Source organism: Hemitrygon akajei, unplaced genomic scaffold, assembly GCF_048418815.1.
Source record: "Hemitrygon akajei unplaced genomic scaffold, sHemAka1.3 Scf000143, whole genome shotgun sequence".
Lineage (NCBI taxonomy): Eukaryota > Metazoa > Chordata > Chondrichthyes > Myliobatiformes > Dasyatidae > Hemitrygon > Hemitrygon akajei.
The window spans coordinates 131,701-156,823 of record NW_027332029.1 but is presented as its reverse complement, the minus strand read 5'-3'; the positions used below and the strand labels follow the sequence as shown (position 1 = coordinate 156,823).

Below are 25,123 nucleotides of genomic sequence, written 5' to 3'. Positions count from 1 at the left end.
AAGGATGAAATAGTGGCATTGTGGCGACCCAATTACTAGCACACTCGAACCGGCTGACAATTAGCCAGAGCCAGAGACAAAGGTACATAGCCTCAGGTAGTTTCAGTTACGTGCCTCTCCAAGTATCGAGTGGGGGGAGACAGCCTTTTAAGCAAGACTGTGTTTGTGAAATAAAATTATTCCGTGGTTGCAGTTTACCGACTCCGTGTCGTAATTTCAGCGCTGCGCGTAGCACGCCGCTACAGCATATCTAGATAGCAATGATAGGATTGGGCCGAGCCAGCATGGATTTACCAAGGGTAAATCATGTTTGACTAATCTGTTGGAGTTTTTCGAGGATGTAACCAGGAAGTTAGACGGGGGAGATCCAGTGGATGTAGTTTACCTCGATTTCCAGAAGGCATTTGATAAGGTCCCACATAGAAGATTGGTGGGTAAAATCAAAGCTCAGGGCATTGGGGGAAAGGCATTGACATGGATAGAAAACTGGTTGGCAGATAGAAAGCAAAGGGTAGCGGTGAATGGATGTTTCTCGGAATGGCAGGTGGTGACTAGAGGGGTGCCACAGGGCTCGGTATTGGGACCACAGCTGTTTATCATTTATGTTAACGATTTGGATGAAGGTATAGAAAATAACATCAGCAAATTTGCTGATGATACTAAGCTGGGTGGCAGTGTGGCATGTGATGAGGATGTTAGGAGAATTCAGGGTGACTTGGATAGGCTGGGTGAGTGGGCAGATACTTGGCAGATGGCGTTTAATGTGAATAAGTGTGAGGTTATCCACTTTGGGAGTAAGAACAGGAAGGCAGATTATTATCTGAACGGTATAGAGTTGGGTAAGGGAGTTATACAAAGAGATCTCGGAGTCCTTGTTCACCAGTCACTGAAGGTGAATGAGCAAGTGCAGCAGGCAGTGCAGAAGGCTAATGGAATGTTGGCCTTTATTACAAAGGGAATTGAGTACAAGAGCAAAGAAATCCTCTTGCATTTGTACAGAGCCCTGGTGAGACCACACCTGGAGTATTGTGTACAGTTTTGGTCTCCAGGGTTAAGGAAGGACATCCTGGCTGTAGAGGAAGTGCAGCGTAGATTCACGAGGTTAATTCCTGGGATGTCTGGACTGTTTTACGCAGAGAGGTTACAGAGACTGGGCTTGTACACGCTGGAATTAAGGAGATTGAGAGGGGATCTGATTGAAACATATAAGATTATTAAGGGATTGGACAAGATAGAGGCAGGAAATATGTTCCAGATACTGGGAGAGTCCAGTACCAGAGGGCATGGTTTGAGAATAAGGGGTAGGTCATTTAGGACAGAGTTAAGGAAAAACGTCTTCTCCCAGAGAGTTGTGGGGGTCTGGAATGCAGTGCCTCGGAAGGTAGTAGAGGCCAATTCTCTGGATGCTTTCAAGAAGGAGCTAGAAAAAAAAAAAGAAGAAGAAGGAGCTAGATAGGTATCTTATGGATAGGGGAATCAAGGGATATGGGGACAAGGCAGGAACCGGATATTGATAGTAATTGATCAGCCGTGATCTCAAAATGGCGGTGCAGGCTCGAAGGGCCAAATGGTCTACTTCTGCACCTATTGTCTATTGTCTATAATCTCACCAACGTCTCCGATACGCTGATTTGTCTGAAACAGAGTCTCTTTGGATGGGATGAAGATGATATGGGAGGGGAAAGATCGAGGTGGATATATATATTCGAGTAGAAATGGTCGGCTGGGGGCCGGTTATTGCATAATGGGGACAGAGACGGAGGGACGAATGGCGGCGAGATAGACCGTGAGAGAGAGATGAAATTGTAAGACGGATACTGGAGGAAGTGGGAAAAAAACTGAATTTTAACAGAGATAGAGAGGTAGGAGATGATGTGAGTTAGATGGAGTGGGATAGAGAGAGAGGGGAGAGATATGAAATTGAGAGAGAGAGAGAGAGAGAGGACAATACGTACAGCATAATCCCTAGTCTTTATCATCCAGTGACTGTAGTTGCACTGCAGAGACTCTAAGTGCTATGGCTTACCTCAGAGCTGACTTGCTGTACTGGGTCTGCGTTTGTCCAGAGTCTCTAGATATGGAGAAATGACACAGGCTGCTGCTATCCGGAACAGTCAATGCAGGAGAAGAGAAACAAATTGTGATTTTAAGTATCTTTCATCTCTGCCTATGGTGCAACAGTTCCTCAAACTGGGCATCACCACCAACATATCTCTTTTCATTTAATAATGACTCTGTCTTCTGCACGAAAGTAGATACCCTTATAATAATCCATGGGATTTTCCATTGCCACCTTCCCACACACTCACTCAGCCGCTCCGTATCCCCTTTCATCATCCCACGCCCTGCCCTTCGCTCATACCGTCACACTGGTGAGTGTGGTCAGAAACCTTGGTAATAGAACCTGTGGCACCCCTCAGTTCATGGGCTGACGTCGCTGTGACCTGAGCACCACTGACCGTGATTTCCCTCTTCCCACAGACTGCGCACATGACAGAGATGCTTATAGACCCAGTGATCCTGGTGTAATTATTAACCGAGCCCCAGGTTGAACCTCACAAATATCTCCGGCATGCTGATTTGTCTGATACAGAGTCTCTTTGCCTGGGATGAAGACGATATGGGAGGGTAAAGATCGAGGTGGATACATATTCCAGTAGAAACGGAGGGCTGGGTGCGGGATATCGCATAATGGGGACAGAGACGGAGGGACGAATGACGGAGAGAGACAGAAAGAAAGAGAGATGAAATTGTAAGACGGATGCTGGAGGAAGTAGGAGAGAAAGGAGCTGGAACAGAGATAGAGAGGTAGAAGACGGTGTGAGTAAGAGTGAGAAAGAGAGGACAGAGAGACATAGAGAGAGGGGGGGGACGGAGAGGGGGTGAGAGAGAGAGAGAGAGAGAGAAAACACGATACGTACAGCATAATCACTTGTCTACTGCCAGACGCTAAGTGCTACGGCTTACCTCAGTGTCGACTTGCTGTACTGGGTGTGCGCTTGTCCAGAGCCTCTATATATGGAGGGATGACACGTGCTGTTGCTATCCAGAACAGCCAATGCAGGAGAAGAAAAAACAACTCGTGATTTTAAGTATTCCAACCGCAAGTATTGCATCATCGAATGGAGCTACATTGTGCAAACCGAAGCTCATTAATTAACTAGGACACCACATCAATATCACAAACATGAGCGGATCCAGACAGCAGCTGAACCCGCCACCTACTTTGCCTACTGTGAGGACAGTATGTGAGACTTCTCACAGTTTTCCACAAAGCTTCCAAATTAACCTGAATCACTTAAGCAAATGAGAGAAGGCATCAACATCGTTAGAGTCCCAGGTTGGTCGTCATTGCTTTCCCGCTGCACCTGTTCTGTTGTCCAGGTAATGACGCTCAGTGTCTGTTATTGGAGTAGAGTCCAGGGTAGAACTGTCCACCCACAGGTCGGATCCAGTGGCAGGAGTTGAGGAAACGACCTCAGATAAAAACCCTTCGTACAGCAATGCCGACTGCGAAACTGTGCGCTCATGTAGACTCACGGTGAAGAATGACCCCGGCACGTTCGACCCCACAAGAGACGGTGGCGCAGGTTCCCCATGCGTTTCAAATTAAACCAAAGCATTTTTCCCGGCGACACTCAGTGCCGATTAGGGTTTGGACTGTCTGCGAACACGCTCTGCAATTGACTGAATCGGAGAAGCATAGGGCTTCAGATCAGAAACAACCAAGCGATCTTACCATAACACACTTTCCTGGATGATTTGAAATTAAATGCTACATCACCAATAAAGCTAAAGCAATTAATACAATAGCAGATCACTTTTCGAAAATTAGGAACATATGCCTGAGTGCGCGCAATGCGCTGCCGGCAATGGTGGTGGAGGCGGATACGGTAGGGTCTATTAAGATATTTGGGTAGGTTCATGGATCTTAGGAAAATAGAGGGCTATAGGTAAGCCTAGTAATTTCTCAGGTAGGGACATATTCGGCACAACTTTGTTGGCCGCAGGGCCTGTGTTGTGCTGTAGGATTTCTATGTTTCTATAGACAAGGTAAGTACAGAACATTAAACAGTGAGAAAGAAGTAATAGAGTTAGTCGAATTTAAAACCGATTAGCATGATACCATACAACAGATAGATGACAATGAAATATATAGGTATCTAGGTGTCAAAGCAAAAAAAAAAAATCCGACTGCTACAGAGTCAAAACTTTCCACAGAATTTACTTCAGGCTTAAGAGAATCTGGCAAACAAATCTCAATAGTAAACATAAAACAAAAGCAATAAACACTTCCGGTATATTCTAAATAATGTCTTCGTTTGACAAAAAATTCCGCCTCGATATCAATCTGGAAAACTTACAAAGAAAAATAAGACCTCAAAAGAGGAAATTTTTGAAAGAAAAATGTACACTCCAGCACACTTAGGTTAACATTACCGAGGACAGAAGGGGAAGAATAATAACAGACATTAAACAATAGCATGAAACCCTGCTGGTTTCCCTGGCTGTGTAAGTCTAGATTAATATACACTCCGGTGTTGCCAAACCCGCGATACTCAGAGAACTCTCCCACCGCAAACCCCGTTCAGTGTGGATGCTGTGTACTTTGCTGCCCTGTTATAACGTAAGTGCCAAGAAATAATAGACAGCACGCGGCATAAGATGAAATGAATTATATTTATGAATCTTAACTAAAGGATTGGAAGTCCTCTTTTGGAAGAAGACAGCGAGGCTTCGAGAAGAAGTGCGGCGGCGGCCATTTTCAAATTGCTTCTCAGATCGGAGTTCTGAGAGGCGGGACTGCGCAGGCGCATGAAGGAGGCCTGGGAAGGAGGGAAGATATAAAAAGGAGAGAAGGAGTGAGGTAGTTCTCTTTTGGAAGAGGACAGCGAGGCTTTGAGAAGAAGTGCGGCGGCGGCGGCCATTTTCAAGTTGCTTCTCAGATCGGAGTTCTGAGAGGCGGGACTGCGCAGGCGCGAGAAGGAGGCCTGGGAAGGAGGGAAGATATAAAAAGAACGCAGCCTTAAGCAGCGGGCAGCTTCGTTTGCGGGCTGCGGAGTGAGCCGGGAGCAGAGAATAGGGCTTGGGCTCAGAGGACTTAGGCGGAAGAGGGCACAGTAGGTTTATCTTTTAGTTCTCCTTGTTATTTTCAGTTATTCGGGAAGTATGAATCTGAGGGCAGCTTGTTGTTCTCGGTGTCGGATGTGGGAGGTCCTGGAGTCTCCGAGCCTCCCGGACGTCCACATCTGCGCCAGGTGTGTCGAACTGCAGCTCCTGAGGGACCGAGTTAGGGAACTGGAGCTGCAGCTCCATGACCTTCATCTGGTCAGGGAGAGTGAGGAGGTGATAGAGAGGAGTTACAGGCAGGTGGTCACTCCGGGGCCAGGGGAGGCAGATAGGTGGGTCATGGTCATGAAGGGGAAGGGGCAGGTACTAGAGAGTACCCCAGTGGCTGTACCCCTTGACAATAAGTACTCATGTTTGAGTACTGTTGGGGGGGACAGCCTACCTGGAGGAAGTGACAGTGGCCAGGCCTCTGTACAAGGCATTGGTAAGGCCAAATTTGGAATATTGTGTACAGTTCTGGTCACCGAATTATAGGAAAGATATCAGTAAATTAGAGAGAGTGCAGAGACGATTTACTAGGATGTTACCTGGGTTTCAGCACTTAAGTTACAGAGAAAGGTTGAACAAGTTAGGTCTCTATTCATTGGAGCGTAGAAGGTTGAGGGTGGATTTGATCGAGGTATTTAAAATGTTGAGAGGGATAGATAGAGTTGACGTGAATAGGCTGTTTCCATTGAGAGTAGGGGAGATTCAAACGAGAGGACATGATTTGAGAGTTAGGGGGCAAAAGTTTAAGGGAAACACGAGGGGGTATTTCTTTACTCAGACAGTGATAGCTGTGTGGAATGAGCTTCCTGTAGAAGTAGTAGAGGCCAGTTCAGTTGTGTCATTTAAGGTAAAATTGGATAGGTATATGAACAGGAAAGGAGTGGAGGGTTATGGGCTGAGTGCGGGTAGGTGGGACTAGGTGAGATTAAGAGTTCGGCACGGACTAGGAGGGCCGGAATGGCCTGTTTCTGTGCTGTGATTGTTATATGGTTATATGGTTTAGAAGAGAAAATAAGGATAGAAAAAAAAACAAAAGGGCCAATTATAATTAAACTTAACTCTTCCAAGTGACATATTGACCAACTGTGAACCCTTGCTCCATCTAATCACGATTACCCTAAGAAAAGTTCCAGTTCACTTTCGAAAACACCCGTTATCGCTAACCATAATCCAAATTCACCTGCTACAGAAAAACCATTACATTAGCAGTGGAACCTCTTCCAGGGTGTTAAATACTAAACAGTCAGATAACACTTCTAATAATATAGTTTCATCAAAAAAAAAAGAATTCATACCTCATGTGAACATATACATTCTGACAAGAAGTACACGCCATTACACCTAAAGGAAAGAACAACTCAGAAATCTTATGACATAGTTACTACTGGAGAAGAAGTTAACAAATGGGGGAACATGACCCTCCCTGGAACACTAGTCCGTCATCTGAGCAGACTAGATGTCTACAACGAAGCTTCCAAAGCCTGGCTCACATCGGGAGACCTCATCCAATAAACAGAGGGGCCCCTTGTGGCATTACAGGGCCACCTGGTGAATACAAAAATACAGAATAAACGAACAAGAAATATGTCAGAAATTCGAGAGTGTCAAGGACAATGCGTGTGAAGTTGCCATTGGAAGAGAGAAGGTTCTTTGGATATCGAAGCCTGAAGTTTGAAAACTCTCCTGGACAAGATATTATGCCCCAACAGGGTCCTAATACGTGAAGCACGTGATTGTGGAAGCAACAATAGTGATCTTTCAAGTGTCAATTGAATCTGGCATGGATCCGGAAAAATGGAAAATTGCAAACGTCACTCAAACTGTCAGGAAGGGAGAGAACCAGAAGAAAGGACAGGACAATTAGGCTGATTTCAGAGTCTAGGAAGATGTTTAAATCGAGTATTACAGTCAACATATTTTCTGACAAATGTCAGCAAGTTTTCCTCAGGGGAAGGTTTTGCTTGACAAAGCTTTTGGAACTCCTTCAGAGATTATCAAGCAGAATAGGTAATGTAGAATCGGTAGGTGTTCTGTTCTTGGATTCTTAGAATTCAGACATGAGGCTGCTAAAAACGTCAAGATCCGCGGTGTTACATGATAGATGCTAGCACTGAAAAAGCAATGACTGTTTAGCAGGTAGGAAAGAGTGAGAATAAAGAGAGACTTTTCTGGTAGGCTGTCGGTGACTAGTGGTATTCCACATCGGTCTACGTTGGGATCGCTTACGTTATACGTAAGAATGTTTTGGATACTGTTGGTCGGGACGACCTACCAGGGACAAGTTGCAGTGGTTGAGACTGGACCCTCGGCTCAGAAGGGAAGGAGGGAAAAGAGGAGAGCTGCAGTGATTGGGGATTCGATAGTTAGGGGGACAGATGAGAAAGAGATCGAGAATCCCGGATGGTCTGTTGCCTCCCAGGTGCCAGGGCCCACGGTATCTCGGATCGAGTTCTCAGTATTGTCAAGACGGAGGGTGAGCAGCCGGATGTCGTGGTCTATGTAGGGACCAATGACGTGGATAGGAAGAAGGAGGAGTTCGTACAATGTAGATTTAGAGAGTCAGGTGCAAAGTTGAAGGACAGGACCAGCTACATGCTAGTAAGGCCAGAAATAGGAAGATAATTCAGCTAAATACGTGGCTAAGGAGTTGGTGCAGGAGGGAGGGCTTCATGTTTCTTGACAATTGGGCTTTGTTCCAGGGAATGTGAGACCTGTTCCGACGGACGGGTTGCAGCTGAACTGGATGGGGACAAACATCCTTGTGGGAAGGTTGCTAGTGAATCCCCAGGGGGTTTAAGCTAGATATTCAGGGGGAGGGGAACCAGAATATTGGAGCAGATAGTGAGGTGGAGCAGGATAAAGATCATGCGAGATCTGCAAGTATAGTGCATGGAGTAAAGCCAGATCTGACAGATAAAGAGGCTTTGAAGAAAGAGAAGCAGAATAAAACGTGTAAATTTAGTAAGGTAGAAGGGGAAAAAGTACCTGAACTTCAATGAAAGAAGCATCAGGAACAAAGGTGATGAACTGAGAGCTTGGATACATACATGGAATTATGATATAGTGGCCATTACAGAGACTTGGCTGGCACCAGGGCAGGAATGGATTCTCAATATTCCTGGATTTTAGTGCTTTAAAAGGGAGGGGGGCGGGGAGGGATGAAGGATGGCATTACAGGTAAAGGGATACTATTACAGCTACAGAGAGGGTGGGTAATGTAGCAGGATCATCTTCTCTGTCAGTATCGGTAGAAGTCAGGAACAGGAAGGGAGCAGTTACACTATTGGGAGTATCCACTGGGCCCCCTGGGAGCAGCAAAGATATGGACGAGCAGATTGGGATTTTGGCAAGGTGCAAAAATAGCAGGGTTGTTATCATGGGTGACTTTAACTTCCCTAATATTGATTGGCACCTGATTAGTTCTAATAGTTCATAAAGCATAGGACAATACAACACAGTACAGGAAATTCGGCCTACAATGTTGTGCCGACCCTTAAACCCTGCCTCCCATATAACCCCCCCCCCCACCTTAAATTCCTCCATATATCTGTCAAGTAGTCTCCTAAATTTCTGCCTCCACCACTGACTCAGGCAGTGCATTCCACGCACCAACCACTCTCTGAGTAAAAAGCCATCCTCTAATATCCTCTTTGAACTTCCTTCCTTTTACCTTAAAGCCATGTTTTCTTGTACCTAGCAGTGGTACCCTGGGGAAGAGGCGCTGGTTGTCCACTATATCTATTCCTCTTAATATCTTGTATACCTCTATCATGTCTCCTCTCATCCTCCATCTCTACAGAGAGTAAAGCCCAGTCTCCCCTAATCTCTGATCATAATGCATACACTCTAAACAAGGCAGCATCCTGGTAAATCTCCTCTGTACCCTTTCCAATGCATCCACATCCTTCCTATAGTGTGGCGACCAGAACTGGACACAGTATTCCAAGTGTGGCCTAACCAGAGTTTTATATAGCTGCATCATTACATCGCGACTCTTAAACTCTATCCCTCGACTTATGAAACCTAATACTCTATAAGCTTTCTTAACTACCCTGAACTGAACTGGAAGGGGACTAGCATCTTGCTGGAAGTTTTGCTACTGCTGCTCCGTGGGATTTAAAATAGATTTGCAGGGAGAAAGGATACAGAGTGTTAGAGCAGTTAGTGAGGTGGAGGAGGATAAATGTCATGCGAGAGCTGCAAGTATAGTGCTTGGAGCAAAACCAGATCTAGCTTACGAAGAGGCTTTGAAGAAAGAGAAACAGAATAAAGGGTGTAAAGGTAGTTAGGTAGAAGGGCTACAGTGTGTGTGCTTCAATGCAAGAAGCATCAGAAACAAAGGAGATCAACAGAGAGCTTGGATACATACATGGAATTATGATGTGGTGGCCATTACAGAGACTTGGCTGGCACCAGGGCAGGAATGGATTCTCAATATTCCTGGATTTCAATGCTTTAAAAGGGATAGAGAAGGGGAAATGGAAAGGAGGGGTGGGCATTACTGGTCAGGGATACTATCCCCTGGTAGCAGCAGAGATACAGAGGAGCAGATTGGGAGCCAGATTTTGGAAAAGTGCAAAAATAACAGGGTTGCTACCATGTGTGACTGTAACTTACCTAATATTGATTGGCAACTGATTAGTTCCAGTGGTTTAGACGGAGCAGAGATTGTTAAGTGCGTCCTGGATGGATTTCTGTCACAGTATGTTCACATTCCTACTAGGGGTAATGCCATAGTAGATCTAGTATTAGGTAACAAAACGGGTCAGGCCACAAATCTCTGTGTGTGAACATCTGGGGGACAGTGACCACTGCTCCCTGTCCTTTAGCATTATCATGGAAAAGGATATAATCAGAGAGGACAGGAAGATTTTTAATTTGGGAAGGGCAAATTATGAGGCTATAAGTCTAGAAATTGCGGGTGTGAATTGGGATGATGTTTTTGCAGGGAAATGTACTATGGACATGTGGTCGATGTTTAAGGATCTCTTGCAGGATATTAGGGATAAATTTGTCCCGGTGAGGAAGATAAAGAATGGTAGTGTGAAGGAACCATGGGTGACAATTGAGGTGGAGAATCTGGTCAGATAGAAGATGGCAGCACACGTGAGGTTTAATAGCAAGGATCAGATGGGTTTATTCAGGAAATAGGGTAGCAAGAAAGGAGCTTAAGAAGGGGCTGAGCAGAGCAGGAAAGGGGCATCAGAAGGGCTTAGCGAGTTTCTTAAAGAAAAACCACAAGGTATACTTCAATTATGTGAAGAAGAAAAGGTTGACAGCAGTGAAGATAAGGCTGGTTAGGGATAAAGGTGGGAAGATGTGCCTGGAGGCTGTGTAAGTGAGGGAGGTCCTCAATGAATACTTCTCTTCGGTATTCACCAATGAGAGGGAACTTGACGGGAGGACAATATGAGTGAAGTTGATGTTCTGGAGCATGTTGATATTATGGCAGAAGACGGTTTGGAGTTGTTAAAATACATTAGGACGGATCAGTCCCCGAGGCCTGATGGAATATTCCGCAAGCTGCTGTACGAGGTGAGGGAAGAGAATGCTGAGCCTCGGGCTAGAATCTTTATATCCTCGTTGGCCACGGGAATGGTACCGGAGAATTGGAGGGAGGCGAATGTTGTCCTCTTGTTCAGAAAAAGGTTGTAGGGATAGTCCAGGTAATTATAGACCATTGAGCCTTACGCCTGTGGTGGGAAAGCTGTTGGAAAAAAATTCTTAGAAATAGAATTTATGGGCATTTAGAGAATCATGGACTGATCAGGAACAGTCAGCATGGCGTTGTGAAGGGCAGATCGTGCCTAACAAGCCTGATAGAGTTCTTTAAGGAGGTGAGCAGGCAAATAGATAAGCGAAGTGCAGTGGATCTGATCTATATGGATTTTAGCATGACATTTGACAAGGTACCACACGGTAGGCTTATTCAGAAAGTCTAAAGGCATGGAATCCAGGGAAGTTTGGCCAGATGCATTCAGAATTGGCTTGCCTGCAGAAGGCAGAGGGTCATGGTGGAGGGAATACATTCTGATTGGAGGGTTGTGACAAGTGGTGACCCACAAGGATCGGTTCTGGGATGTTTATTAATGACCTGGAAGTGGGTGTAGAAGGGTCGGTTGGCAAGTTTGCTGATGACACAAAGGTTGCTGGTGTTGTAGATCGCATTGGGAATTGTCGAAGATTGCAGAGAGACATTGATAGGATGCAGAATTGGGCTGCAAAGTGGCAGATGGAGTTCAGACCAGTGAAGTATGAGGTGGTACACTTTGGAAGGACAAAATCCAAGACAGAGTACAAAGTAAATGGCAGGGTACTTGGGAGTGTGGATGAGCAGAGGGATATGGGGGTACAAGTCCTCAGATACCTGAAAGTTGCCTCACAGGTAGATAGTTTAGTTACAAAAGCTTATGAAGTGTTAGCTTTCATAAATCGAGGAATAGAGTTTAAGAGTCGCTGGGGAATGATGCACTTTATAAAATTCTGGTTACACCACACTTGCTGTACTGTGTCCATTTCTGATCGCCTCACTGTAGGAAGAATGTGGAAGCATTGGAAAGAGTACAGAGGAGATTTACCAGGATTATGCCTGGTTTAGAGAGTATGCATTATAATCAGAGATTAAGGGAGTTACGGCTTTAATCTCTTGAGAGAAGGAGGATGACAGGAGACATTATAGAGGTATACACGATATTAAGAAGAATAGATAGAGTGGACAGCCAGCGCCTCTTCCCCAGGGTACCACTGCAAAATACAAGAGGACATGGTTTTAAGGTAAGGAGAGGAAAGTTCAAGGGGGATATTAGAGGAAGAAGTTTCACTCAGAGAGTGGTTGTTGCGTGGAATGCACAGCCTGAGTCAGTGGTGGAGTCAGATACACTAGTGAACGTTAAGAGACTACTAGACAGACATATGGAGGAATTTAAGGTGGAGGGTTACATTGGAGGCAGGGTTTAAGGGTCGGCTCAGCATTGTGGGCCGAATGGCCTGTACTGTGCTGTGTTGTTCTACGTTGTGTATTCTATGTTCTAGCATTCTGCGGAAGTGGAATAGATGGCACTGTGGCAAAACCTTCAGATGATGCGAAAATAGATAGAGGGGAAGATAATTTTGAAAAAGCAGACAGGCTCCACAATGATTTAGACGGATTGGGAGAATGGGCAAAGAGGTAGGGAATTGAATGCAGTGTCTTCTCCTGTATGATTAAATAAAAGCACGGAATATTTTAGAATTCCTTAAACGTTTATTGGCCGGTTGAGTCGCTGCTGCGAAATGCCAATGTGATATTAGCATTCATTTCAAGAGGAATAGAATATAAAAGCAAGAATGAATGAAACTTCAGAAAACTCTGGGCAGGCTGCTTTTGGCGTACTTTGACCCGTTTTGGTCTCACGAAGAAGGGATGTGCTAGAAGGTGAGTGCGGTATCATTTGTACAGGAGGGGAATTATATTTAATTAATTAATTTTGAAGGATTAAAATGCAGGGAGAGCTCAGAAGATTAGGCAGCAACTGTGGAAATGAGTGCAATCTGTACTTAGGGCCGCAGAGAGAAGGTAGCTCTGATCTGGAATGGAGGCCCCATTCTCGGAGCAGATGCAGATGAGATGAAGGAAAGGAGAAAAGGGAATGATATTTTTACAGGAAACTGCGAGGGAATAGATATGGACCAGATAACTGTTGGAGCCGGTATGTTTCTAATGAAGAGGGTCGACAATTTACCTCCAGTGACGGAGACACAGAGACTGAGCAAGGGAAGGGAGTTGTTAAAATGGACCAAGTGTGGTTAAGGTCAGTATGGACGTTGGTGGCCATTGTGATGAAATTCACGGCCTCAGAGCAGGTGCCTGAAACAGCATCGATGCTGTCATCAGTGTTCTGGAGGACAAGATGGGGAACATTTCTGGGAAAAGTTTGGCACAGGGACGAAGCCCATAGACAGCCTTCGTGCCTGGATAAAGTAGAAGGAGCCGAAGGAAAAATATTGCGGGTGAGGATGAATTCTGCCAGACATAGGAAAGTGATGGCGGATCAGGGTAGAGGCGTATTGAGAGTGGTTATTCACACTGAAAATGAGGCAATCGTGGTCAGGAAATTGATCATTAGAGAGCAGATCACGAGCACGATAAGATTTGTCGATGTAGCTGGGAAGAGACTGAATCTGGGAAGACAGAATCGGTTTGAGGTACGAGCATTGGAGTACAGTGGGCCTGGAGCAGGCAGCAAATGGGCCTACCCAGAACAGTCGTGGTAGTGTAGCTGACTGATGTCTCGTCGGGAATTAGGGATTAAAAGATCCAAAGAAGGGCAGCGAACCAATGCGATATGTGGAAGGAGTTTTGCAGAAGGGAGAAGTAGAAATCTGTGCGTCGGCGAGAAAGAGCAACACCTTGTATTTATTACTGTTAACACTGACTTAGACAATATGGACGTTGTGTGTTAAAAACAGAATGACTCTCCCTTCTCAGGCTCAAATTGCACAATCCAATAAATACAAAAAACAAAGTTTGTTTGCAGCATTCTACGGGAAGATTTTACTTCAGAAACTAGCAATATTGCACAGTCGACGTTTATAGTAGAGGCACTTGGTTCTCGGACCGAGGTGTTGAATGTAGGAAGGGTCGCATCATGTTTAAGAAGTTATTGGGTTTTTTTTAAATCCAAAAAAGTGGCCAGGAAACTCAAAATAATCGAAAAAATTAAATATGTGGGCAAACTAGCCAATGACATGAAGTAGGATGCTAAAAGTCTGTTTTTCAGTTACATAAAGATTAAAAGGGAGGTGAGAGCTGAAAATAGACCACTGGAAGTATTGCTGGTGAAGTAGTAATAGGGGGAAAAGAAATGGCATATGAGCCGAATTAGAACTTCGCATTAGACCTTACTGTGGAAGACATTACCACTGTGGCTAAGGACCGTGAGTGCCAGGGAGAACGAGTGAGAGCCTTTGCTATTACAAACGAAAAAGTGCCAGGGAAACGAAAAGGCATACATTGTACAACACGAAGCTCTTAAAGATGTTGCCGAAGAGATAGGAGATGCATTTGTTATGATCTTTCAAGAATCACTCGATTCTGATATGGGTTCGGAGGACAGTAAAATTTCAAATGTCACTGCACACTTTAAGAAGCGAGGAAGGCAAATAAAGAAAAACATTTTAAGACTGATAGACCAACCTCAGCAGCTTTGAACATTTTGGTGTCCAGTAATAACAATGATGTTTCTGGTAATTGGAGATTAATGATAAAGCTGTCAAAAACAGCATGATCTCTGTCAACGGACATCGTGCCTGACAAATCTGAAACAGTTCCTTAAGGACGTAACAAGTAGGATGGAGAAAAGGAAAGGCAGTGGGTGTCCTTTACTTGGATTTTCGAAAGGCAGTTGCTATGGTGCTACTCATGATGTTTCATAACAAGATAAAATCACATGGCATTACAGGAAAGATACTGACGTGGTTGGAGGGATAGTAGAATAGCAGGAGTCAGCAAGTGGAATAAAGGAGGCATTATCTGGTTGGCTGCCAGTAACTGGCAATCTTCCTCAGGGGCCTGTATTTAGAATGTTACCTCTCATATTGCTTGTCAATGATTGAGGTAATGGAATTGATAGCTTTCTTGCAATGTTCAGAGATGATCTGAAGATAGTTGGATGGGTCGGCAGTGCCGAGGAAGCAATACGATTGAGGAAGGAAATTTGAGCATCAGGGTATATGGTGAGAGGGCAGGTGTATGGAGTTGAATCGATCCGGGATCAGCCATTACAAAATGATAGACGGAATCATTGGTTTGAATGGATTAACTCTACTCCTTTGTCCAATGCCTTCATGGTCTATGGAATATACAAATTGGCAGAATGATCGAAAAAAATAGCAGATGGAATACAGTTTTCAGAAAGGAATGAAAATGCATTTTGGCAAAAGGAACAAACGTGCAGAATGTTATCTAAGACAATTGAAACATGAGAGGAGCAGAGGGCCTGACGAGACGACTTGCTAGACTCCCTGAAGGTTGATTTACAGATTGAGCTTGTCGTAAAGAAGGGAAGTGCAATGTTGTGATCATTTCAAAGTGGAATATAATATAAAAACTACAAGATGTTGCTGAGGTTTTATAAGATACTCTTCTGCTCTTGGAAATATTGCAAATAAGGTTGGCCTTTTAAGTTCTTCCAGTATTTTAATCCTTCAAAGATATGCTTTCCCTTCCTCTGCGATTGATGCTGCACTGCCCTTGTCTGATGATAGCACATCCGTTCATAGTGGGACCAAAACGGCTCACTGTACTGCATGAGCGGCTTCCCCAGCTCTCGATAAAGCTTCATTCAAAATTACGCCTTGCTTTTCTATTCTATTCCTTCTGAAATGAAGGTTCCACTGCTAATGTAATGGCCATTCTGTAGAAGCTGGGTATGGGATATGGTTAGAGATAACGGGTGTTTTGGAATGTGATCCTTTTCAGTTCTTACTGTTCTTCGTAAATTTTTGAGAATGATTTTGGCCGAAATATGTTGCTAAAACAAAGACGTTAACACGGATATCACGGAAGCGTTCTTTGCATTTGTTTTAAGTTTACTATTGAACTTTGTTTGGCAGATTTTCGAAAACCTGAAGTAAATTATATGGAACGCATTTTTTCATTTGTCGGAATATGATCCATTTTGCTTGTTGTAAACACCTAAATACCTACTGTATATATTTCATGTTCATCCATCTGTTTTATCCACTCATGGTACTCATTTTTGAATTCAACTAACTCTACTACATCTTCCCCTCTGCTTAATGTTCTGTAGTTATCTAGTCCAATCTATATGTCAGATTTTCTTTCGAAAAAAGTTCTACTATTTGCATTCATTGCTTTAGCTTTAAAGGTGAACTAACATTTATTTTCAAATCATCAGGAAGGTATTTTAAGATGTAATTGGTTTGGTTGCTTCTGAACTGAATCCCTATACTCCTCTGTTTCAGTTGAATTAGAAAGCGGGTTTGAAGACTGTCAAAACCCCAGTAGTCTGAGAGTGTCGCTGGGAATTGCATGGGTAACCTGCACTGCCGTCTTAGGGGGCGGAATAAGGTGCTGGGACCATCTCTTACAGTGACTCTACATGAGCGCACAGCTCTGCAGTATGGGTTGCTATACAAAGTGATTTAACCTGAGGTCGGTGCCCAGAACTGCTGCCACTGGATTTGACCCGTGATTTTACTGTTGTATTCCAGACTCACCCTGCTCGGATTAGAGACAATGACGGTCAGTAGCTCGACAACAGAATAGGTGCAGTTCTGTGTAACGTCCGAAATGTGATAACAATCAAACTAGGATTCTAACGACACAGATGTCTTCATCCATTTGCATAAGTGGCTGAGGTTCATTTGGAAGCATTGTGGAGTACGGTGGGGTGTCTCACATACTGTCCTCCTCGTAGGCAAAGTAGGTCAGGTGCTGTCTGGATCCACTCATGTTTGTGACATTGTGGCGGTGTCCTAGTTAATCAATGAACATCTGTTTGCACAAACTAGCTCCATACGAACATAAGAACATAAAAAAAAGAAACAGGAGCAGGAGTAGGCCATCCGGCCCATCCAACCTGTCTCGCTATTCAATAAGTTTATGAACGATCTGTCTGTAAACTCAGCTCCATCGACCTGCCACTTCCCCATAAGCCTTAATTGTCTTACAATGTAAAAAAAAATCTAACTGTTTCTTAAATATAGTTAGTGAAGATGCGTCAACTGCTTCTCTGGGCAGGGAATTCCACAGATTCTGCTCATGTCCGTGCTAAATCTCCCCTGAATCTTGAGGCAATGTCCCCGAGTTTGAGTCTCATCTACCAATGGATACAACTTTCCTACTTCTATCTTATCTATCCCTTTCAAAATGTTGCATGTTTCTATAAGATCCACTCTTATTCTTCTGAACTGCAGAGAATATAATCCCAGGCTACTCAATCTCTCCTCATAGGTTAACCCCTTCATCCCGATGCAATATTTGTGGGCGAAGTACTTAAAATCACGAGTTTCTTTTTTTTCCGGTCTCCTGCACTGGCTGTTCTGCACAGCAACAGCCTGTGTCATCTCACCGTATATAGAGGCTCTGGGCAAACACACAACAAGTACAGCAAGACAACACTGAGCTAAGCCGTAGTACTTAGTGTCTCAGCATTGGAACAGTAGTCAGTGGATGTTAGAAACAAGGGGTTATTCTGTACTTATCGCCCCCCAATTTCCACCTCTCTCTCTCTCTCTCTCTCTCTCTCTCTCATTTTCTCTCACTCCTCTCTCTCAATTCCATCTCTCACTCTTCTCTCTCAATTCCATCTCTCTCACTCTTTCTCCTTCTCTCCCTCACTCTCTCTCTCTCTGTCAGTCTCTCTCCCTCCCCTTGCCTCGCTGCCTCTTCAACTATGCTTTCTCTCTCTAATTCACACACTCTTACATCTCCATCTTTGTTCCAGCTGCTCTCTCTCGCAACTCCTGCAGTCTCTATTGAGCAATTTCATCTCTCTCCCCCATCCGTCCCTCCACCCCTGTCCACATTTCGCCATGTTCTGTCCCATTCCCTTTGTCTCCATCTGGATTATGTGCATCCACCTCGCTCTCTACCCTGCCATATCATCTTCAACCCACCCGAAGAGACTCAGTATCAGACAAAACACCGTGCCGGAGATGTTGTTGAAGTTAAGCCTGGGTCTGGGTTATTGATCACACAAGAAACACTGGGTCTAAATGCACCTCCAGCATGTTGGCAGTCTGTAAGAGCGGGAAATCACGGTCAATGGTGTTCAGGATTCAGCGACGTCTCCCATGAACTGAGGAGTGCCACAGATCCAAGGACCAAAGTTTCTGACGACATTCACCATGTGTAGGTGTGAGCGCAGAGCAGGGCTTGAGATGATGAAATGGAATATGCAGCGGCCGGGTAAGTGTGTGGGAAGGTGGCAATGGAATATCGTGTGGATGGCTGTAAGGGCATCTACCGTGGTGCTGAAGACAATGTCTTTATTAAATAGAAAGTGATCTGTGGGTGCTGATGCCCAGTTTGTGGAGCAGGGCCACCACACCAGAGACTGAAAACCAGCCTGGGAGAACAGTCGCTAACTCACTGCACTGATGGCACTGGGCTTTCTCCCCAAAGAGCTTGCTCAGTGAAGGGGGAAAGGTTCGGTCGAATTGTGCGCGACGTTTTTGCAGATGTACCGAGTGTATTGTGGACAGTGTTAGTCTCGGAGAGGACAGTGAAGATTACCTAGGGAGGGGTACTGGTCTGTCCTCTGGAGTAGATATTAACAATTAGAATCAGAATCACACAAAATGCTTGAGGAACTCAGCAGGCCAGGCAGTATCTATGAAACAAAAAGAACAGTCGTAGTTTCGGGACGAAACACTACTCTAAGACTGGAGAAAAAGAAAAAGCTGAGGCATCGACATAAATCGTGGTGTGGTGGTGGTGTCCTGAGGTTAGAGCAAAATGCCAGGTTATAGGCTAAACCTGAGGGGAGGGATGAAGTAAATAGCTGGGAAGTTGGTTGGTGAAAGAGAGAGAATGACATAGAAGAAACAAATAACGAGGAGCAGCACCAGAGGGAGGCGATGGGCGGTCAAGTAGATAAGGTGAGAGAGGGAAAATGGGATGATAAATAGATAGGGGGTGTTTCTGGAGGGCATTACTGGAAGTATGTAAAGTCAATGCTTGTGCCATCAGTTGGATGCAACCCAAGAGGACTATAAGATGTAATTACTCCATCCTACCTGTGGCCTCATTACGACAGTGGAGGAGGCTGTGGATGGATACACCGCAGTGGGAATGGGAAGTGGAATTAAAATGTCTGACCATAGAATGCAAAGCCTCATCCTGAGAGAATATGCGGCGCTGCTGGAGGAATTGAGAGAACGGGATGGTGTTTTACAAGTAGCAGTGTCAGACGAGGTATAGAACAAGTACCAGCGTAGAACGCCATCCCCTTCTCTCAGTTCCTCGGACATCCACAACCAAGCAGACCTCTCCCTATCACCTTATCCACGTTCTGCTCTCCATACGGATCTCGCAGTGTGCCACTTTCTTATCTTTGCAAGCAGAAGAAGTGCCACAGATCCTTACCTAAACAGTCCTTCCATGTGAGCCGACACTTCCCCTGTGAGTCTGTTGCTGTCAATTATTGTGCCCGTTGCTCCCGGTGTGGCCTGCTGTATATCGATGAGACTCGACGTAGATTGGGAGACCGCTTCGCCATGCATCTACTATCCATCCACCAGAACCAGCGGGATCTTGCAGTGGCCACCGACTTTAATTCCAATTCCCATTCCCATTCAGATTTGTCCATCCATGGCTTCCTCCAAAGTGGTGACAAGGAATAACACCTTTTATTCCATTTGGATATCCAGCAACCAGATGGCATGAACATCGATGTCTAAAACTTCCTGCAATGCGCCCAGGCCCTTTCCCCTTTCCTCCAATTCCTATCGCCTTTCCCCTCTCTCACTTCATTTGCTTGTCCGCCCGTCGCCTCCCTCTGGTGTTCCCCCCACCTTTTATTCTTCTTTCTACCATGGCCTCCATCCTCTTTCACCAATCAACTTCCCATCTATTTACTTCATCACTCCCCTTCCAAGATTCACCTATCACACGGCGTTTCTATCTCCCTCCACCCAACGTTATATTCTACTCCTCAGGTTTCTGTTTTCCAGTCCTGCCGAAGGGTTTCGGTCGGAAAACTCCAGTGTATTTGTTTCCATAGATGCTACCTAGATGGGAAATATAAAGGTTTGCGTGTGTTGGAGAGCATTACTGGAAGTTTCAAAGATCACTGTTCATGCCATCGGGTTGGAGGTGAGCCAATCAGAACATCAAGCGCTCTTTCTCCATCCTAAGTGTGGCTTCCTCACGACAGAGTGGAGATCAGGGATGGACATACCTCAATGGGAATGGAAGTGGAAGACCACTAGAATGAAAAGCCTCACCCTGAGAGCATATGCGGCGGCGACCGAGGACTTGAGAGCAGGGGATGGCGTTTTAACATGCAGCAGGGTTGAACAAGTTATAGTTACTCTCGGCCTCTGCCCCTTTCCATACGGATCGTATATTCGTCTCTGCGCACCGATCTTCCTCCTGGCAAACGGAGCAGTTGCTACACCTGCACCTACACATCCCCCCGCCCCCCCCCCAACCCCGCACTGACATTCGGTGGTCCCGGTGCGGCCTGTTGTATATCAACGAGACTCGACATACATTGGGAGACATACATCTGTCCGACCACCCCACCCCTCTATCCGCCCTTAAACCTTGCAAATCCGCCTCGGCAGATTTCACCCAGTCACTCTTCCTCTCCCGCCTAATCTCTAGGAACTCTCCTTCCCTTTATCTCTAAGAGAGTTCCCAGCAGGTTTTATGTCTTTTTCTGGAATGGAAGAGGCCGGCTGGGGTGTTCTAACATTGGGAATGTTATCCCATGTTGCAGATGTGTTTCTAAGGTACACCATACAGATTTAAGAAGCGGGGTGAGAGGTTCACAGGTTCACAAGCCGTAGGGCTAGCTGTGGTGGTGCTGGGGTTTCTGGAGCTGGATTGCGGTGCCCTGGTGGGGGAGGATGGATATACTCTTGCCTGCAATCCCTAGTATCGAGATGAAACATGAGAATTGTGGCTTTTTTGCCACCATACATAATCAATACGAAGCTGTTGGGTACCAGAATTGAACCAACGGGCCGAAGGGCTGCCTGCTGTATGACCATCGGATCAATGACCCTATGCTGATGGCAAATACTGGGTAGTGACTCCTTCTGTTTACACAGGGTGACTATGCTGCCCGTGTTTCTGCTTACTGGTCTTCGAAGCTGGCTTGAGCAAAAGGTGAGCTGTGAGCGAAATCGCTTTCCTTCCGCAGTCCCACATCTGCCGCTCAGTCCCGATCCCTGCCTAGCCCGGCCTCCCTGCCCTGTACCACCTCCGACACGACCCTGCCTGGCCCCCCTCCTTCCATTCCGTCTTCCTGCACCAGCCTGCCTCCTCTACCCTGCTTCCCTGCACCAACTCGCATCTCCAATACACAGCGCTTAAACCCTGATTCTCCCTGCTACGTAGACCGGGGCGAGGACGACAACGGAATAGTCGGTTTACACAAATGTGTTCAGCCACGTCAGTAACGGTCGACACTCGGCAACGGCCAATATAAGAGCTACGAAGCGAGCTCCTTTCACAAAATATATTCTCTCTCGAAAACCAAGTCAAAACATGTGTAACTCCTGCACGTCAAAGCATCCGTTGCACCCGCATGCGCACTCACCACATCATCACAATCGATATGGTGTAGTACTCTATCCAGTCCAACCACTTATCAGCCCATTTCCTTCTTGGCTTCATACTCATTTCTATGCTGATACTCAGCCCATCTTACCAACTTTCTACACCCAGCGTACCTCCCCTTTCATACCTACTCTCGAGACCATCCATTCCTACTCACCAATCTTATTCCCTAGCCCACCTTCCGCGTTTCTCTCTCCAGGACACTCTCTTCCCGATTGCTCTATGTACAATGTCCATGTTTCTTACAGGCCTTGCTTACATCATTGAGTTCTGCATCGCTACCCATCGCGACTGAATACCAGCCCGATGACCCTCTACAAACGTGGCTCAGTACAAATGTTCAATTGGACTGTTCCCTTGGCGTTTTTGGCCCGGCATATTTGTCAGCGAGAGACCGGAAATAATAAGTGTGTATCGGAGAGGAGGAGTTTGTGAAACGAAGCATGTTTGGGTAAGGAGACTGGTCCAAAAAGATGGGACGGGAGAAGGGATGCGACGGAGACGGCCGGTTGTCGGATGGGGTAGGCCAGGGTAGGGAATAAGTAATCACGTCTTTCTGACATTCTGTGACTACAGTTCCACTACAGAGACGCTAAGTGTGACGGTTTACCTAAGTGTTGACTTGCTGTACTGGGTCTGCGCTTATCCACAGCCTCTATATACGGAGCAATGACAGAGGCTACATCTATGCAGAACTCCCAGTGCAGGGGGACAAAGACAACTCATGATTCTGAATACATCTGCTGCAAGTGTCGCATCATCAAATGGAGCTACCTGTGCAAACCAAAGCTCATTATTTAACTAGGACACAACATCAATATCACAAACATGAGTGGATCCAGACAGCAGCTGAAACTGCCACCTACTTTGCCTACTGTGAGGACAGGATGTGAGACCCCTCACCATTCTCCAAAAAGCTTCCAAATTACCCAGAATCACTTAAGCAAATAAGAGAAGGCACCAGCATCGTTAGAGTCATAGGTTGGTCGTCATTGCTTTTCCGCGGTTACACGGAGCTGCACCTGTTCTGTTGTTCCGGTAAAGACGCTCAGTGAGTGTTATTGGAGTAGAGTCCAGGGTAGAACTGTCCATCCACAGGTCGGATCCAGTGGTAAGAGGTGAGGAACCGACCTCAGGTTACAACCCTCCGTAGAGCAATGACTACTGGAAAACTGTGTGCTCATGTAGACTCACGGTGAAAAATGACCCCGGCAGGTTCGACCCCACAAGAGACGATGGCGCAGGTTCCCCATGCATTTGAAATTAAACCAAGGCACTTTCCCAACGGCACTCAATGCTTGCTCGGGTTTGGACTTTCTTCGAACACGGTCTGCGAAATAAAGCTCTTTAGTAAACATTAAAAACGTGCAATGAAGACTTCCGATATAACCAATGTATCACAATGCCATTAGTTTCAATATAATTATGGAGAAGGATAGGTCTGGACCCAGGGTTGAGATTTTTGATTGGAGAAAGGCAAACTTGAGGATTTAGAAGAGTGGATTGGGACAATTTGCTTTATGGGAAGGATGTAATAGAGAAATGGAGGTCATTTAAAGGTAAAATTTTGAAGTTTCAGTTTCTTTATGTTCCTGTTAGGTTGAAAGGAAAGGTTAAAACTTTGAGAGAGCAATGGTTTTCAAGGGATATTGGAAACCTGGTTCGGAAAATGAGAAATATCTACAATATATACAGGCAGCATGGACTAAATGAGGTGCTCGAGGAATATAAAGAAAGTAAAAAGAATATTAAGAAAGACATTAGAAAAGCTAAAAGAAGATATGAGGTTGCTTTGACAAGTAAGGTGAAAATAAATCCAAAGGGATTCTACAGTTATATAAATAGCAAAAAGATAGTGAGGGATAAAAGTGACCACTTAGAGAATCGGAGTGGACAGCTATGTGTGGAACCAAAAGAGATGGGGGAGATTTTGAACAATTTCTTTTCTTCGGTATTCACTAAGGAGAAGGATATTGAATTGTGTATGATAAGGGAAACAAGTATGGTAGTTATGTAAACTATGATGATTAAAAAAGAGGAAGTACTGGCGCTTCTGAAGAAAGTCTCTGGAACAATACCCTGTCATCTGAGCAGACTAGATGTCTACAAGGAAGCTTCGAAAGCCTGGCGCAGATCGGGGGACCTCATCCCAGAAACAGAGGGGTCCCCTGTAGCATTACAGGGCCACCTGGTGAATTCAGAAATATCACAAATACAGTATATAACGACCGAGAAATATGTCAGAAACTCAAGAGTGTCAAGGACAATGTGTGTGAAGTTGCTATTGGAAGGGAGAATGTCCTTTGGATATCCTGGACAAGATATTATGCCCTCCAGGGTCCTAATGTGTGGGGCACGTGATTGTGGAAGCAACTATAGTCATCTTTCATGTGTCATTTGATTCCGGCATGTTTCCAGAGACATGGAAAATTGCAAATGTCACTCAAAGCTTCATGAAGCGAGAGAGCCAGAAGAAAGGACAGGACAATTAGGCTGATCTCAGTGTCTAAGAAGATGTTTAACTCGATTATTAGTGTCAACATGATTTCTGACAAATGTCAGCATGTTTCCTTCTCAGGGATTGGTTTTGCTTGACAAAACTACTGGAATTCCTTGAGAGATTATCAAGCAGAATAGACAATGTAGAATCGGTAGCTGGTGTGCACTTGGATTTTTAGAAGACCTCTGATAGGGCATCAGACATGAGGCTGCTTAAAAAGTAAAGATCCACGGTATTGCATGACCGATGCTAGCATAGAGAAAGCAATGACTGTATAGCAGGAAGGAAAGAGTGAGAATAAAGAGAGCCTTTTCTGGTAGGTTGTCGGTGACTAGTGATGTTCCACAGCGGTCTGTGTTGGGTCCACTTACGTTATACGTAAGAACTATCTGCGAAAGTGGAATAGATGGCTTTGTGGCAAAGTCTTCAGATGATCTGAAGATACGTAGAGGGGTAGACAGTTTTGAGAAAGTAGACAGACTCCATAATGAATTGAATGGATATGGAGAATGGCAAAGAGGTAGCTAATTGAATGCAGTGTCCTCCCCTGTATGGCCATGCATTTTGTTAGAATAAATAAAGTGCTGGGCAGGCCAATTTTGGAGCACTGTGAGCCGTCTGGTCCCACTAAGAAGGGAGGTGCTAACATCGGAGAAGATGAGTGCAATATCAATTGACGAATAAGGGAACATATTTTAATCGTTTTTGATAGATTGAAATTCAGGAGGAATTCAGAAGATCAAGCAGCAACTGTGGAAAAGAGTGCAATCGATGTTTAGGGCCGCAGAGAGAAGGCAGCTCTGATCGCCTGGAATGGTGGCCACATTCTTGGAGCATATGCTGATGAGATGAAGGAAAGGGGAAAAGGTAATAGCATTTTTACAGGAAACTGCGAGGGAAGAGATATGGGTCAGATAACTGTTGGAGCCGGTATGTCTCTAATGAAGAGGGTCGGCAATTTATTTCCTTTGATTGAGACAAAGAGATCGAGCAAGGTAAGGCAGTTGTTAAAATGGACCCAGTGTACTTCAGGTCAGTGTGGACGTTGGTGGCCAATGTGATGAAATTCACGGCCTCAGAGCAGGTGCCTGAAACAGCATCGATGCAGTCATCAACGTCATAAGGGGACAGGCGGCTGGACACAAGTGCAGGACGCAGACACTGAAGTACTAGGGGCAGGATGGGAACAACTAAACGATAGACAAGATGTG

At 45.2% G+C, this 25,123-nt stretch overlaps 1 long non-coding RNA gene across 1 annotated transcript in view; it reads right to left on the bottom strand.

The window, feature by feature from the left end:
- Positions 1 to 2,051: 2,051 nt before the first annotated feature.
- Positions 2,052 to 25,123, bottom strand: part of LOC140723875 (uncharacterized) — a 44,570-nt gene continuing 21,498 nt past the window's right edge. Inside the window, exons 2-3 of the long non-coding RNA XR_012097993.1 lie at positions 2,968 to 3,042; positions 2,052 to 2,098 (exon numbers count right to left, since the gene is read on the bottom strand). This is a non-coding gene — a long non-coding RNA (uncharacterized lncRNA). The remainder of the gene's footprint in view (positions 2,099 to 2,967; positions 3,043 to 25,123) is intronic.